The sequence below is a fragment of the Acanthochromis polyacanthus genome, chromosome 24 (genome assembly GCF_021347895.1).
Source record: "Acanthochromis polyacanthus isolate Apoly-LR-REF ecotype Palm Island chromosome 24, KAUST_Apoly_ChrSc, whole genome shotgun sequence".
Lineage (NCBI taxonomy): Eukaryota > Metazoa > Chordata > Actinopteri > Pomacentridae > Acanthochromis > Acanthochromis polyacanthus.
The window spans coordinates 194,729-212,325 of record NC_067136.1 but is presented as its reverse complement, the minus strand read 5'-3'; positions in this window follow the sequence as shown (position 1 = coordinate 212,325).

Here is a 17,597-nt window from a genome sequence, read left to right as displayed (position 1 = left end):
TGATGAGAGGCAAAATGTCTTCAAGATCACAACAATAAGTCCAGTTTCCTGAACTAAACACTTCACTTTGACAGTTCAGTGTCATTAAATCATCCTGAAATCCTCCATGTGTTTTTAAATGAACTCGTCAGTTTATGGAACTTGTTTTATTACAGAAATAACGTTGAACCTGAATCCCAGAGAAACCATTTTACTGTCAGACAGCTTCAGTACAAAACTGCCAGTAAACAATATTAACGTGCGTTTTCTGATTAAATTCAGCTGTTGTTGGTGATTTACACCAGTCTAAGTGGAAACATTTTCGATGATATTTCTAAACAAACAGTCCATTGACTCAGTTCCAGCAGTTTATTTTTCCCACAAATTAAATGTGTTTGGCTGTTCCAACAATATCTCAGTAACTAGATGTGGCCGGATGGTTTCTCCCTCCTAGCCACTGTGTGGCACTGTGCTATTTCAATCGTCGCTGTGACAGCGGGGTGGTATCCGGCGCCGCTGCATATATATACACAGGTGGGTGGTTTCACCTCAGTCTCATGCTTTCTCTTGAGCTCTCCCCGTGGTGGTAACTGCAGCCAAGCGGGCTGGATCTGGCGTGATCAATCGGGACGCACATCATATCATCGGTACAGGTAATGGTAGTGATGGTCAAATGAAGCCCCATGAATCACTGAGGCTTTCCAGCCCATTGCTTCATTAAAAGGTTCACTACTCGAAGCCTCACTGAAACAGTGAATACTGCCATCTGGTGTTCAAATGAAAATATGACCTGAGCCGAAATTTGGTATGAAGATCTATGCAGTAACAATTAATATCGGATGCATCTATAGTATATGTACGTGTGCATGCATGTGAACACCCATGAAGACTCATGGCTTTGTTCTTAATCAAACCTGCAATAAAAGCAATACAAGAGTTTGCATTTTCATTCATTTTTATTTAAAAATAAAAGTTTCTCAAGTGTGGATGGGTTCAGTCGATTTCTTCGTTTACATAAAATTTCTCCTGCTTTTGAGAACACCCTCTCACAAGGCACAGAGGATGCTGGTGTTGACAGCCATGCTGTTGCTAGTCGATATAGATGCGGATACTGCGTCTTGCAGGTTTTCCAGTATACGAGTGGATCCTCATTCCTCAGAATATTTGCCTCTGCCAGGTAGCGGTCCAGCTCAATCGTTGCATCGGCAGTGGCGCTGGAGCTGCTCCTGCTGGTGGTGACTGATGTGTCCAGGAGCTGCCAAAGCTCACCTAATAACAGTCGCACATAGGGTGAGAAGGTTGGTTAAGACATTCAAAATCACAACACCAACATCATAATAGAGAATACAATGATCAGGTGACTCACCATGATTGGCTGGCGGATCCACGGGGACGGCTTGCAGGTTGGAGGGGGGAGACTCTCTCCTGATCATTTTGACACACTCATTTTTCAGTCTATTTATTGACTCTTGTGTTTTGCCAGGAGTTAGAAATCCAAGTTTTTTAAATCTCGGATCCAATAAGGTTGGCAGTGTGAGAGCACTGACTGATTCCAAGTTGTGGATGTGTTCCTTAAGGCGCCGGATGAGGTTGTCCCCCAGCTGCCTTGCAGTGGTCAGGGTTGGGAGTCTGCAGGAAACTGTATGATGCAGCATTTTCATGAGAGGGATCACTTTTGATCCAGACACCCTCCTCTCGCTAGAGACTTCAACTGTTGCCTGATGGAATGGCTCGAGAACATTCAGCACATCCTTTATTGCTTCGTATTCTGAAGCTGTTGGAGGTGCAACGTCAGTTTTTAGGGAGGCTAAGGCTGCTCCCACTGGCTCTCTGAGCTCATACAACCTTTCCAACATATGGAAAGTGCTGTTCCACCTTGTCTCAACTTCAGTTATCATTCTGTAAGGCTGCCTCCCCATTTCTTCCTGCACCTGAACAAGCCTTTCTTTAGCTGATGTACTGGATTGAAAGAGGGTCACCAACCTTCTGCATTTATGGCGCAAGTCATTTAGCCCAGGCACATCATCAAATGACTTGCGCACAAGTAAATTAATTGTGTGTGCAATGCACACGGTGTGTCTGATGTTTAGCTGTCTGACACACGCATTCATGTTAGCTGCTCCGTCGGTGACCACGCATTTCACTTTATCCGTTATGCCCCACTCCTCCATCAGCTGTGCATGCCCTGCAGCCAGGTTCTCAGCTGTATGGGCCTTCGGGAAATGTTGCACTCCCAGTAAGGAAGTGCAGAGCTGGTCCTCATCACTAATGTAGTGACAGGTCACCGCCAGATACGCATCCATGTTAATGGATGTCCACATATCCGACGTGAGGCTGACAGCTGCAGCCTTCCTGACCTGCTCCTTGGCCTTCTCCTTGGCCTCCCGGTATCTATCCTCCACCATTGACTTCAGAGCCTGAAGGTGAAAATCAGAGTTGTTATTCTACTTACTTAAATAAAAATTACATTTGGCTCTGTTCACACACCTTTCTGCTTGGGAGCACATAGTTGGGATCCAGTGCATGAACAAGCTCCCTGAATCCCGCATCCTCCACAATTGAGAAAGGCTGAGAGTCCTTAATGACCATGCCGACCAGAGCCTCATCCACCAGCGCTTTTCTGGAATCTGTAACATTTAATGCTGCCTTATAGTTGGAGTCAAACACCAGATTTAGTAAATATGCAATAAATAGTTCCTGTTACTTTGGCTTGTCTCTGGCCTGTTGGCAGCCTGGGCATGCTCATGCATGGCTCGATAATGGCGGATCATTGAGGAAGTATTATTGCTGTATGTGAGCTGTCTATCACACACCAAGCACCTCACCTTTAATAAAATCATACATATTGTGACTGATAGTTCACTCTATGGCAAGTATACAATAATCACTAGATTCCAAGAACTTCCCAGTGGGAGGTTCCACACAAACAAACCTTATTATGAGCAGTTTGCTCAAAATACTCCCACACAGGTGAGGACTTCCTCTTTCTAGCTGGTTCCATCTGTGAAATGGGGGATTTGCAGCACAACAAACAAAAATGAAACTGGGGGGAATGTGAATTCACTTTTAAGTGAGTGACTTTATCATCACCTGACACAAGGCCCTGCTGTAAAACTATGTGAGTTCTTGACATGGAAGGTGCTGTAGAGAAGTTTGACTGCAGAAGAAGGTGCACACACCAAACAGAGGAGTGAAATCATTGACAAACTTAATAAGTGACACACATGCACACACAAACACCCATGATTTCACCCAACTCACAAACAGGTGCAAAAGAAAAGTATATATATGTGTAATAGCTCACGTCAAAACCCTAGAATTGGGAAAATAATCTACACTGCTTCTACTCCTAAACCACTACCTCTCTACTTCTCAAACTATTATCTACTATCTCTATTTTTACTCTGACTGACTCTCTAACCGCTAACTCACTCTCTCACAAACCACCTGACAACTCACTACAAACGCCGACACAACCCACAGTGTCCCGCCAGATTTGAAACGCTAATATGAGGAAGCGATACGTTGAATGAACCAATGACGTAACCTGAGCAAACCGAGGCCTCGTTTGTCATCGGTCACGTGATTTCCTCGGACACGACACAAGCCTCGAAGCAAGGCTTCATCTGACACGCCCACTTTTGCTCGAGACACGCCTCGAAGCCTCAGTTCATTTGTCCCATCACTAGGTAATGGGCTTTTCCCCCTTCCCTTTTGTGATGTGCAGCGCATTCAGTGACAGCCTGCTTTACTTTGTTTAGTGACGCTGGGAGACGGGTCGCTCCGTTCAGCGTGCCGTGGGTGCTTCTGTGACGACAGGGTAAGCTATGCGGTCCACATTATGTGATCTGATGTGTCAACTGGTCCCTGATTTTGTGTGGTTGCTGCAGTTTATTTGCTGCTGCTGTCGTTGGATCTCCTCCTCCTGCATTGCTTCTACGCTGCGCCACAGCTAACCGGGTATGTATCGCTCAATGAGGAAGTGATCAATGAAGTCCAGGTGATGTTATTTAATGACAATTCTGCTTAATTGTCTACCTTTACTAGGTTGCAGGTAGACGTGTGGTTCATTGGACGTCATCGTTCCCTGGACTGGCTGCTGTCTCGGCTGTCTCGGTTCTTTCTTTCTTTTCGCCGGCTCTTGGTTGCGGCTCTTGTTCTCGGTCTGTTTGCCGGCTCTGTGATTGGTGCCGACAACTTGCTGTGTTTGACTGTGTTGGTGTGTATTTTCCATTAGGTTTACCGCCAACGTGTGTAGAGTTACTGCATTGTACTTTTTCTGTAAAAAACCTCAGGCTATGAGGATTATCATGCCTCATATGTCACCTGTGTTTTAAAGGTTATTGTGTGGAGTGAGTGAGTGTGCGTGTGTGTTTTTACTGTGTATATTGGTCTGGTCACCAGCACTGCTAAATCAGGAGTACTAATTATTTGTTTCTTTTGTGCAGGTTTGGTGAGCCTCGGTGGCAGTTTAATCCCTGGTGGTGGTTCACGGATCCCTTTTCGTTGGTGTGTTGTCACAGGTGTGATTATTTGGACCCCCTTTTTGTCTTCCTTTTGGTTATTTGTTTGCCTGCCGCCATGGTAAGCCAGCCTGCTCCCTTTATTGTTTAAGTTTAGTACTCCTGATTCTCTCTTTTAAACTGGTGGCTTGCTTTTTATATTTAATGCCATAATTAATAAAGAAATTGTTGTATTTTTGGAAACACCTCTCAGCCCAAGTGATTATGAACCTGTGTGCCTTCAGTGTTTAAATGGTCCTTGGTTGATCATGTTGAATTGAATGTCCCGGGGGTGAAATTCCCCTGGGTGGCGTTGTCGCAATATTTATGTGAATCCTAGCCATTTCTCCCCATTCTCCATTCCCCTTCCCTTAGAGCTCCCCCCCCTCGCCACGCCACATATAAAAGATAAAAATCTGAAATTTTCAGTTTTTTTTTTTCTCATCACACCATTGAAAAAGTTATTTTCACTGAACTTTAATAGATGACTGACCAGGTTTGATGTGTTAAATGACACAACTAAGATTATTGGTAGATAGCCTGATCCAAGTACAGCAGAGTGCTGGAGTTTAAATATAACCAGAAGATTAAATGACCTCATGTTTGTATCTGTTGTGTTTCCTGTCCAGATGTAGATTAATAAACTGTTCCTGTTAAAATGTCTTTCAACCCTCTGAACCCCAAACATCCTTCTAAAGTTAACAGAATGAACGTTTACAACACTGTGAAAAACAAAGAATCCTGTAGAGGTTTAACAAATAAATCTGGACACTTTCTGACTCGTTTGGACACATTTGAGTCATTTTGGACATTGTTTTGGTCATTTTTGGACAAATTCTGAATTATTAGGAACAATTTAAGTCATTGTAGCACATTTTAGTAATTTGGGGTAATTTATAGTATTTTTGTACAATTTTCAAAATAATTTGAACAAATCGTGTTTTTATTTTTGAGTAACTTTATCCAAATTTTGGACAAAGTTTGATTTATTATGGGCATGTTTTAGGAATCTTGGACCATTCTGAATGAGTCTAGACAATATCTGAGTCATTATACACAAATATTAGGAATTTTAAACATTTTAGTAATTGTGAAGAACTTTAGAGTCATACTGGAATATTTCTGTCATTGTGAAAAATATTTACCTCATTTTGGACAAATTCCGAGATGGTTTCTGACAAGTTTTAGTCGTTCTGGACGCTTTTCTAGTGAATTTATCACCATGTGGACATTTACAGCTGCTCTGATTAAACATGTTCTGGACATCAGAAGGTTTCTCCATCTTTGTGTGTTTTTCTGCTCTAATGTCAGTGATGAGGAAACAGTTAGTCCAGTGTTGAAGCAGAGACTCTGCTACCCCCTGCTGGCTGCTCAGCTCTCAGCAGCTCTCTGGTGTCTGAATGAACTGGAGCTCAGTTTCAGACTCTTTTCCTGCAGGCAGAAACCAGGTCTACAGAGTTGTTCTTCATTCAGGGCTTCACAGGAAGCAGCGTTCAGACAGACTTGTAAGAATCATGTTTATCATGACAGCTTTGAGTTTTTAGACACTTCTGCAGCTCTAAATTTTCTGTGATGAAATGCTAAAAACACAGAATCTTTGAAAATAATGAAACAACAATCATGATTTTTTACTGTGTTTATATTGCAAAGGTCTTTTGGTGGAAAATCAGCTGAGATATTTGGCCACAATGATCAGAAATATGAGAATCAGAGATTAAGGATAGAGTTGTTTCTGTTTAAAGATGACTCCTGGATAGAATTACACCATGAAGAATGAAGAACCAAGAAACTCTGAGAAAAGGTTGCTGAAAAGCATCAGTCAGGGCGATATAAAAGGACATTTAAAGTTCCTGAAGATCTGCTGGAATCCAGTTAAATCCATCATGAAGAAATGAAAAGAAGCTGGAACATAAATAAATCTGACGAGAGCAGGACGTCCTCAAGACCTGAGAGACCAGAGAGGGAGGCCACCAAGACTCCTATGACTCCTCTGAAGGAGACAGAGACTAGAGAGGGAGGCCACCAAGACTCTATGACTCCTCTGAAGGAGACAGAGACCAGAGAGGGAGGCCACCAAGACTCTATGACTCCTCTGAAGGAGAAAGAGACCAGAGAGGGAGGCCACCAAGACTCCTATGACTCCTCTGAAGGAGAAAGAGACTAGAGAGGGAGGCCACCAAGACTCTATGACTCCTCTGAAGGAGACAGAGACCAGAGAGGGAGGCCACCAAGACTCTATGACTCCTCTGAAGGAGACAGAGACTAGAGAGGGAGGCCACCAAGACTCTATGACTCCTCTGAAGGAGACAGAGACCAGAGAGGGAGGCCACCAAGACTCTATGACTCCTCTGAAGGAGAAAGAGACTAGAGAGGGAGGCCACCAAGACTCTATGACTCCTCTGAAGGAGACAGAGACTAGAGAGGGAGGCCACCAAGACTCTATCCCAGAAGAAAATTTTCTTGCTCAAGATAGTCTTTTCTTGAACTCTCGTGACAGCAAAGAGATCTCAATTGTAGATCTTTTTGAGATCACCTCAGTCTGATTTATTGCTCCTAAACCCCCTTAGGAGCAAAACTGAGATAATGTGAGACTGATGTTTTGAGACTTGTAGGAGAAATGTAAGTCATAGATGAGATCTTATCATTGCATCTTTATGATCTCATTCTTGTCTTGCTTATTGCTCCTACAACGCCAGGAGGAGCACTCAGGAGTTTTAAGAGAGATCTCAATTGCCTTTCGTCTTAAGATCATCTCAATCTAAACTAAGGCTCCTAAAACCCTCTTAGGAAAAAAAGGAGATTAAATGAGATCTCATCATTATATCTTTATGATTTCATTCATGTCCTGTTTATTGCTCCTAAAAAGTCAGGAGGATTTTTAGCGAAAAAAAGTCACAATTTTTTGAAAAGACAGTTATAAAAACAAGTTTCAACTTTGAACAAAGATACAAAATTTACAAGATTATTGAATTTACAACCCATCAAAAAAGCCCCTGCAACACACATTTGGGTTTTGACCTATCAGTTCAGAACCACTGGTTTAAAAACATGTCAAACAATGGTAAAAAAACAAAAAAAAACAGGACTAGTAAACAAGGGGCAGTTGTAAACACTATGTCTGAAGAGCCAGTCACTTTACTGACCTCTGACAGCATTTATTTATGCGTGCCTTTTTAAGCTTGGCCTCCTCTTCTGGTTTCCAGTTCTCCATCGTTGTACACCGCCTCATGTAGGCGGCAAACAAAACAAGGAAAGGGGCTTAGATTAATTTAGATTTTTTTTTCTAGCATATTCTGTCCAGGGCTGCACAGTGGATAGTGGTTAGCACTTTCACATTGCAGCAAGAAGATCCCCGGTTCAAATCCCGGCCTGGGCCTGGGATCTTTCTGCATGGAGTTTGCATGTTCTCCCTGTGCATGCGTGGGTTTTCTCCGGGTACTCCGGCTTCCTCCCACAGTCCAAAAACATGCTGAGGTTAATTGGATACTCTAAATTGTCCGTAGGTGTGAATGTGAGTGTGATTGTGTGTCTGTATATGTAGCCCTGTGACAGACTGGTGACCTGTCCAGGGTGTCCCCTGCCTTCACTAGAGTCAGCTGGGATAGACTCCAGCACCCCCCATGACCCTAGTGAGGATAAAGTGGTGTATAGAGGATGGATGGATGGATGGATATTCTGTCCACTTGGCTATCTGTAAAATGACTGTACTATACACAAATGGTTCCATCGAAGTGTATAATGAATGAATGAATGAATGAATGGTTTATTTCGGTTACAAAGATTACAGCAAACAATTTTTTTTTCTTCCTTCCCCTTCCTGCCCTTTTCTTCTCTTTCTCTTTCCTCATCCTCTACTCCTCTCTAAAAAAGATGAAAAAAGAAAAGAAACAAGCAAAAGAAAAACCAAACCTTCAGAAAAAAATAAAAATATATATATATACATATATATACATATACATATACATACACACGTGGACAAAATTGTTGGTACCCCTCAGTTAAAGAAGGAAAAACCCACAATTCTCACTGAAATCACTTGAAACTCACAGAAGTAACAATAAATACAAATTTATTGAAAATTAAATAATCAAAAACAGCCATTACTTTTGAATTGTTGATTAACATAATTATTTAAAAAAACAAACTAATGAAACAGGCCTGGACAAAAATGATGGTACCTCTATAAAAGATTGAAAACTATTTGACCAGAGTGACATGATTAACTCAGGTGTGTCATTTAATTGACATCACAGGTGTTTCCAAACTCATAATCAGTCAGTCTGCCTATTTAAAGGGAGACAAGTAGTCACCCTGCTGTTTGGTGAAAAGGTGTGTACCACACTGAACATGGACAACAGAAAGCGAAGGAGAGAATTGTCCCAGGACATCCGAAAAAAAATGATAGACAAACATCTTAAAGGTAAAGGCTATAAGACCATCTCTAAACAGCTTGAAGTTCCTGTGACAACAGTGGCTCATATTATTCAGAAGTTCAAGACCCACGGGACAGTAGCCAACCTCCCTGGACGTGGCCGCAAGAGGAAAATTGATGACAAATTGAAGAGACGGATCGTTGGAATTGTATCCAAAGCCCAGAGCAACCTCCAAAGAAATTAAAGGTGAACTCCAAGGCCAAGGTGCATCAGTGTCAGATCGCACCATTCGTCGTTGTTTGAGCCAAAGTGGACTTCATGGGAGACGACCAAGGAGGACACCACTGCTGAAAAAAACTCATAAAAAAGCCAGACTGGAATTTGCAAAAATGCATGTTGACAAGCCACAAAGCTTCTGGGAGAATGTCCTTTGGACAGATGAGACCAAACTGGAGCTTTTTGGTAAGGCACATCAACTCTATGTTCATAGACTCAAAAACCAAGCATACGAAGAAAAGAACACTGTCCCTACGGTGAAACATGGAGGAGGCTCAGTAATGTTTTGGGGCTGCTTTGCTGCATCTGGCACAGGGTGTCTTGAAAGTGTGCAAGGTACGATGAAATCTGAAGACTATCAAGGCATTCTGGAGAGAAATGTGCTGCCTAGTGTCAGAAAGCTTGGTCTCAGTCGCAGGTCATGGGTCTTCCAACAGGACAACGATCCAAAACACACAGCCAAAAACACCCAAGAATGGCTGAGAGAAAAGCGTTGGACTATTCTAAAGTGGCCTTCTATGAGCCCAGATCTGAATCCCATTGAACATATGTGGAAGGAGCTGAAACATGCCATTTGGAGAAGACACCCATCAAACCTGAGACAACTGGAGCTGTTTGCTCATGAGGAGTGGGCCAAAATACCTGTTGACAGCTGCAGAACGCTCATTGACAAATACAGAAATCGTTTAATTGCAGTGATTGCCTCAAAAGGTTGTGCAACAAAATATTAAGTTATGGGTACCATCATTTTTGTCCAGCCCTATTTCATTAGTTTGTTTTTTTAAATAATTATGTTAATCAACAATTCAAAAGTGATGGCTGATTTTGATTATTTAATTTTCAATAAATTTTTATTTATTGTTACTTTTGTGAGTTTCAAGTGATTTCAGTGAGAATTGTGGGTTTTTCCTTCTTTAACTGAGGGGGACCAACAATTTTGTCCACGTGTGTATATACATACACACATACACATACACATGTATATACACTAAGAATTTTTACACGTTCTGTAACCGAAAGAGGAATAGGCAGAAGCCGAAGCTTATTTTGCCTATCCTATACAATCCCTAGAATCAGCGAGCATTACAGTAATGCATGAAATAGAAGACACAAAGGATAAAAAAAAAACAAGATTTTACTCTGCATTAGCCTTCTTAGTTTTTTTTTTTTTAACATATCAGTCATTTACATTGTACTCTTTTATTATTGTCCCTTTCAGTGCTTTTTTAAAACTCAACAGAGAATTACACAGCTTCAAATCCTCACTCAGTCCATTCCATAATTTAACACCCAGATATGAGACACATCTGTATTTAACATTAGTTCTCACCTTACCCCTTTCAAAGACACTCAGCCCTCTTAAGTTATAATTTTTTTCTCTTAATTTAAAAAATTGTTGAATACATATAGGGAGACTTTTATTCTTTGCTTTAAATAGTATTTCTAATGTTTTTAAGTATACAATATCTAAAAATTTCAAGGTACATGACTCTATAAATAGTTTCTTGGTAGTTTCACATAAAGAAGCTTTATTTATTATTCGAATAATTCTTTTCTGAAGTTTAATGATAGGGCCTATATACGTTCTATAAGTATTACCCCAAACCTCAACACAATATGTCAGATATGGCATTATAAGTGAGAAATACAATATTATGCAGACCTTTGTTGTTCAGAAAATGGCTTGTTTTGTAAATAATACCAATACTTTTAGATAATTTCTCTTTTATATATTCTATATGTGGCTTCCAACTGAGTTTATGATCTAAAACTAATCCCAAAAATGTGGTTTCATATACTCTTTCTATTTCAACTCCATTTAATTTTAAGTGAATTTCACAATTATCCCTAACACCACCAAACACCATAAATTTTGTTTTAGTTTTGTTTAATGATAACTTATTGATATCAAACCATTCCTTTAATCTGATCAACTCCTTTTCTACCGTTATCAACAATTCTTTAATGTCTGGTCCTGAACTAAATAAGTTTGTATCATCAGCAAATGTAATAAATTTCAACTTATTAAGTGCTGTACCAATATCATTCAAATAAAGTATAAATAACTTAGGTCCTAATACCGAGCCCTGTGGAACACCACAACTTACTTTTCTAGAATGTGACATAGTATTGCTAAATTTTACATACTGAAACCTATTAGTTAAATAACTTCTTATCCAGTTTAATGTAACGCCTCTGATACCATAACGCTCCAATTTCTGCAGAAGTAAGGAATGATTAATTGTATCGAATGCTTTACTCAAATCCACAAAAACTCCTACAGCATATTGTTTCTCATCAATAGCTGTAGATACATTTTCCACTAATTCCATCACTGCTAAAGATGTTGACCGGTTATTCCTAAACCCATATTGGTGATCACTCAGTAACTCATACTTCTCTATAAAATCATCTAGTCTATTTGCAAACAATTTCTCAAGTATTTTTGAAAACTGAGGTAACAAAGACACCGGTCTGTAATTTCATAAGATGTGTTTGTCACCATTTTTATAGATTGGGACCACCTTAGCCACTTTCATCTTATCAGGAAATATACCTGCTTGGAAGGATTTGTTACATATATAAGTAAATGGTTTGAGGACAGAGTCCATTACTTCCTTTATAAGTGACATATCAATAGAGTTATCGTCTGTAGATTTTTTACTCTTAAACTTCCGGACCACTTCTAATACATCACTCTCACAAACTGCACCCAGGAACATTGAATTCTTAGTGTTGAATGCAAACTCATAATTATGGTCTACATAATTAATTTCCCTTGCTAAATTTGGACCTACATTAACAAAAAAAAATCATTAAACTCATTAGCAATTTCATCATTATTTTCAATTCTTAAATTGTCATTATTTACAAAAAATGATGGAAAAACATTTTGACTATGATTTTTTATGATACTATTAAGCACTCCCCAGGTACCCTTAATGTTATTTTTGTGTTTTAGCAGCAGTTGATCATAATAGTCTTTTTTATGCACTCTCATAATAGAAGTCAATTTATTTTTATATTTTTTATACTTGTCCTCCTTTTCCTTTGTTCTGTGTATGACAAATTCCCTATAAAGCCTATTTTTCTTTTTACAAGCTTTATTCAACCCTTCTGTAATCCATGGTTTTCCAGTCTTTTTACAATTTGGTCTACATTCGTTCAACGGGCAATGGCGATCATAAAAAAACAAAAAAGTATCTAAAAACGCATTATATGATTGATTGGTATCGTTCACATAAACTTCCTGCCAATCATGATTTATAAGATCTATCTTGAGTGCCATAATTGCCTCTGGTGTTTTTGTTCTAATTAAGTTACTAGTTTGTGTATTTGTTCCTACTTTTAACTTTTTATTCATTTCTAACACAGCAAAGACAGGCAGATGATCACTTACATCAGTCAATAATAGTCCACTAACTATTCTCATATCGATTACATTAGTGAAAATATTATCAATCAATGTTGCAGCATCTTTGGTTATTCTACTCGGTTTTACAATTAACGGATGGAGACTTAAACTAAACATAGTATTAACAAACTCTGCGGTTTTCATATGATCATTAGATTTTAACAAATCAATGTTAAAGTCACCATAAACCAAAATAGTTTTATCATTACGGTTTTCATATAATTCATAAATCTTCTTTTTAAACTGATCAATACATGACCCCGGTGTTCTATAAATGCAACTGATTAATATGTTTTTGAGTCTATCAACCTCAATTTCAATGGTTATACATTCCATCAAATTATCAATAACCATGGTCATATCTCCAATAACTTTACATTTAAAGGCAGACATCGCAAACAGGGCAACGCCTCCTCCCCTTTTATTGCCCCTGTTTTGCCAAAACATTTCATAACCCTCAAATCCATCCTGTAGATCTTTACCATCACTCAACCATGTCTCTGAAATTGCGACTATAGTAAACTTGTGTTGTAGCTGTTGAAGGTAATCTTTAATTTTAGAGAAATTGCTGTAGAGACTCCTACTATTAAAATGAATTACTGAGAACCCCTCCATCTTCACACTGGAATTAAACGTATCTTCTAAATAATATTCACACTTCATATCAATGTTCTGGTAGAAGTGGATCTCTGGATCAAAGTAATTTTCTAACTCATAAGGCCTGTGATCTTTAAGGTCAAAACACTTAGAATGTGTATATTCACACATTTTTACTGTGTCTGTCCCTCACAAGCAATATTTGGCATATACATATATTTCACAACAAAATGTCTAATCTCCCTCCACTATTCCACCTCCCCACCATTTGATTCCTCAGTTTCATTTGTATTGGTCCAGCTCTTTAATGTCTCTGACTACTATCACTCGAGCCTGTTCTGGTGTACCATTTAATCGTATCATTATCTTACAGTTCCTTGTCCAAGTGTCCTGAATCCGCTTTTCCTTTTTCAGGATTCTAGCTTGTCTTGCAATTTCACCATTTCTCTTCGTCAGATGCTCATTTACATATACCCCAGTGCCCTTCAATTTTTTTGCCTGCTTTAACACCTCATGTTTGTCTTTTCGACTCACAAATCACATGATGATATTGGACCTGTTGGGCCTCCTGTCTTGTCTTTGGGGTATTGTGTAGCAGGCAGCTATTTTTTGACTGTCTATAAAAATGTCTTTACTCCTGAAAAAGTTAATGACTTGCTGCTCCAGTGTGTGTAATTCACCTCTTGGTGCATCCTCACCCTCCTTATCACCTGCAGTGGTCCGGGCATAGGTACGGTGGGTTGTCTGAAGTCCAGATATCACCAGGTCATCCATCCTTGTGTACTGCTCCAGGTCCTCTACTCTCCTTTCAAGGTCTTCGATTTTTTTATCCTTTTCTTTAATCATTAATTCATTAATAATAAAAGTGCCAAAGAAAAATTCCACTCCATATTCACTGTGATACAGGACTTTTCTGTTTTACTCATCAGAAGCATACTTAACTCATTTACAAGGAGGGACACGCTATGATGCTGCTTTAGAGTCAAAATTCTGTAGGCAGTAATACAAATGGGTAAATGGATCACAGAAAATTAGCTCCCTTTTTTGCATCATGTGGAGCAGGGAAGCAGGAAACAAAATGCTGGATTTTTTTTTTTTGCCGTCCAAAAAAATCCCAACACACACACACACACACACACACACACACACACACACACTACTCAAACAGTCTTCAGCTGGCTGTAGTATTCAGTTGTTACCTGGCCATTGTCCTGCCTGATGCCTAATATTTTGAAGCCTCCATAAGGCACCTCCACAGGACTGATGTTGTAGCTGATGAAACAAGAGCCAGCCTTGAGGTGTTCAACCACACGAGGAGCTTGTCTCATATCCATGGCATGGCCGTAGCCAGGTATGAGGTCAGCGAGGTCCGGACCTCACCTATTTTTTCCGAGTTTTTTTTTTTTTCGCCAAATATGCCCAACTGAATAAAACATAAACTCATAAAAACTTGAAACCTCTCTGTGAAACGTGCTTGTAAATTGTGCTAAACATCCATGGGCTTTGTGTTCTGTTTGTGCCTGTGTGCGTGTTGCGGTGAAAAGCTGTTTGATCAGCTGATGCACGTACCCGCAAATGCGCCCTGTGACGCGCTTGGCAGCGGGCCAAACCCCGTTCAAAAACTAGTGTTTTTATTATGAGCACTTTGTAGACCACATCCCCGCCCATCTACACCGAGATGACCACAATATATTTTTTTAGATAATTCGGCACTAGTTCGGCCTGTCAGATCATCTGATCAAAGAGTTTAATTACTTTTATCCACAGCAGAGAGCGCGTCCTGCGCTTTTTTTTTTGATGAGCGCCTGGCTCATCAGACAACATACAATGTATGTTGAAGATATTTCTAACCTTTCCAGTGACGACTTGTGCCTGTGAGAGGTCATTCTCAGCCATGCGAAGACTTAAGACATGGCTTAGATCTATTATGTCCAACAACAGACTGACAGGCCTGGCGATGATGCATGTGCATCAGAAAGTGGAGGTGAACCGGGAGAATATCCTTCGACGGTGGGATGCCTCTGGTCACAGGAGGATTCAGCTAGCCTTTGATGTAAAAAGTTGATTTGTTTTTTTGAAAAAATATACATTTTTGTTTGGAAAATGATGATTTCACATCATTAAAAGATATTTAAACAACAAACATCTTGTGTGACTTGTAGCCTAAAAAAATATATAAAAATAAATATTTTTTAAAAACATTGAAAATTTTCGGCGCGCGCTTTGCGTGCGCATCATGGACCTCACCTATTCCAAAATCCTGACTACGGCCCTGATCCATGGTGACAACATCTGCAGCCACACCCAATGTGGTGACGTTGGCTCTCTGCAGCACCTCCTCCTGCAGCTCAACAGAAGTGTTAATTGTAGCGATATTGCCTTATTAAACGTTAATTTAATAAGTATGCACTCGTTGATTGTAGTTTTATTAATCGGGGCACCACCCGGAGTTAATCTACCGGGAAATTATAAATCAATCTTAATAAAAATATTATTAATGGATTGGAAAAATTTTGATTAGTTAATCAGTCTCATATCTGAATGTCGAGAATCCTCGAAAAACATTGACCCCAGTCAACACATATAAACGCAAAAGAGACTGTAATTGTGGTTTAAATGAAAGATATTTATTAACCAATATAATGATAAACACAGGAATTAATACAGTGACAAATATGGAATGAATAAATGCTGTGGGTGTATGTGTGTGTGTGTGTGTGTGTGCGTGGTGTAGGTGCGTGTGTGTGTGTAGGTTATTTATGCTTGCATTTCTAATCTGAGATTATGGCACTGAGTAATCAGACCGTGGAAAAAAAATCGAGGAGTTTAATAATTTGGAACATGAACGACGGGTAAGTGATCAAACGGAGTGATTAATATTAAATCAAGCTATTATTTTTGACATCAACCATTAGTTTAGATCACACGTCAGCTGGTCTTACTTTGCGTTGGAGAAGAGGGATCACACGAAGCTCAGAGACTGGGACGGGTTGCTGTGGCAACGGCCCTCGTTGAGTTCGAGAGTCGGCTCGGGAGCTGCGCTGTTTGGCTGCTATGGCAACGCTTCGTCGTCCTGTCTACTTCGAACCTCGCGTGTCCTAGGGGTCTGGCTTGATCCGGTTCGTCTGGTGGTCAGCTGGCGGTGGCGAGGGCTGAAACAGCCGGCGTCCTTCTGGGTTGATTTTGTCAAAAATAATTATTTGGAGGCTGAAGGCTCACGTTCTATTTCTGCCGGTCAGGTATAGGTGAGGGCCGAACAGACTGGAACTCTTCAGCGGGGAATGATAAAAGCGACGGAACAGAATCGAATTGGTTCCTATCAAAATTAAATCGTAAATAAAACAAAATTGTAGATCTGGTTGTTGGAGATGAGCAAAAATATCTATTCTGAACAAAAAGAAAAATTGAGTAAGAAGTTGTGGTTAACAGAGAGCCAGCCTCTATAACCGCGAAGTTTGGAAAGTGGAAAAAGAACAAACAGGGCGCGCCTAAAGAAAAAGGAAGATTCGCTTAGCGTAGTTTAAGATCGTAAGGGTCGAACAAGGCGAAAAAGAGGAAGAGGGCGAACAAAGAAACGTGAAGCTTCTTATAGTTTTGGCTAGAGGAGGAGGGTACCTAGGAGTTTAGGCGCGAGTCTGACACTCTGGGGGTCCCCCTCCCTGTGGGCTCCGGATGGGAGATTAGAGCCGATCAGATAGTGAATTAAAAATATTAAAACGCGCAAACAAAACGATCTGTTTACTCTGTCATAATCCAGGACACTACTTTTAACACAACCAAAGTGTATAACACGATAGAACATTCTAGCTACTAAAAATATGTGAGTTATTTGTTTAATCATAGGTTTGTGTACTCTATCTAATGATTATGTGGGTCACAGTGTACATAAGACAACATGGTGTACATAAGGAGGTAAAGAAACAATTTCCAACTCTTTTCGACCTGCATAAAACACACTTTTATGATTAATTTCAGTGAAATCCTTGATAATGTCATGGCATTCCGACGTCAATAGGGGGCAATGTTGAGCTGTGGAAGAAATGGGTTAGGCAGACAATAAACTTTCAGAATTAACATCTCAGGACAGAAATATGCTAGAGACGTCGGAGTTGGACTAACATGTATAACAAATTATTATTTCAACTTTGATATCTTCAAAATCACAAACAAAATTTCAGAAGCATGATTTTTAGAAAGAGAGTCCTTATTGGCATCAAACAGACTGAGTGTCTTTCTGCAGCCCTCCCGGGGTGACGGAAAGGTCCTTAGATATTTATGACTCTCAGTATCTGATCGTGAGGGAGAGAGACTGCATGGCGTCTGTGAAGATGAGTTCAGTTAATCAAAGAATAGGAACCAAAAGGGAATAAACAGTCCTTTAGATGCAAATTTAGGAAGGTGTGAAACATTTGTGTCCCCTTCCACTTCTCTGCAAGGGGTCTTAGTGTCTTCTGT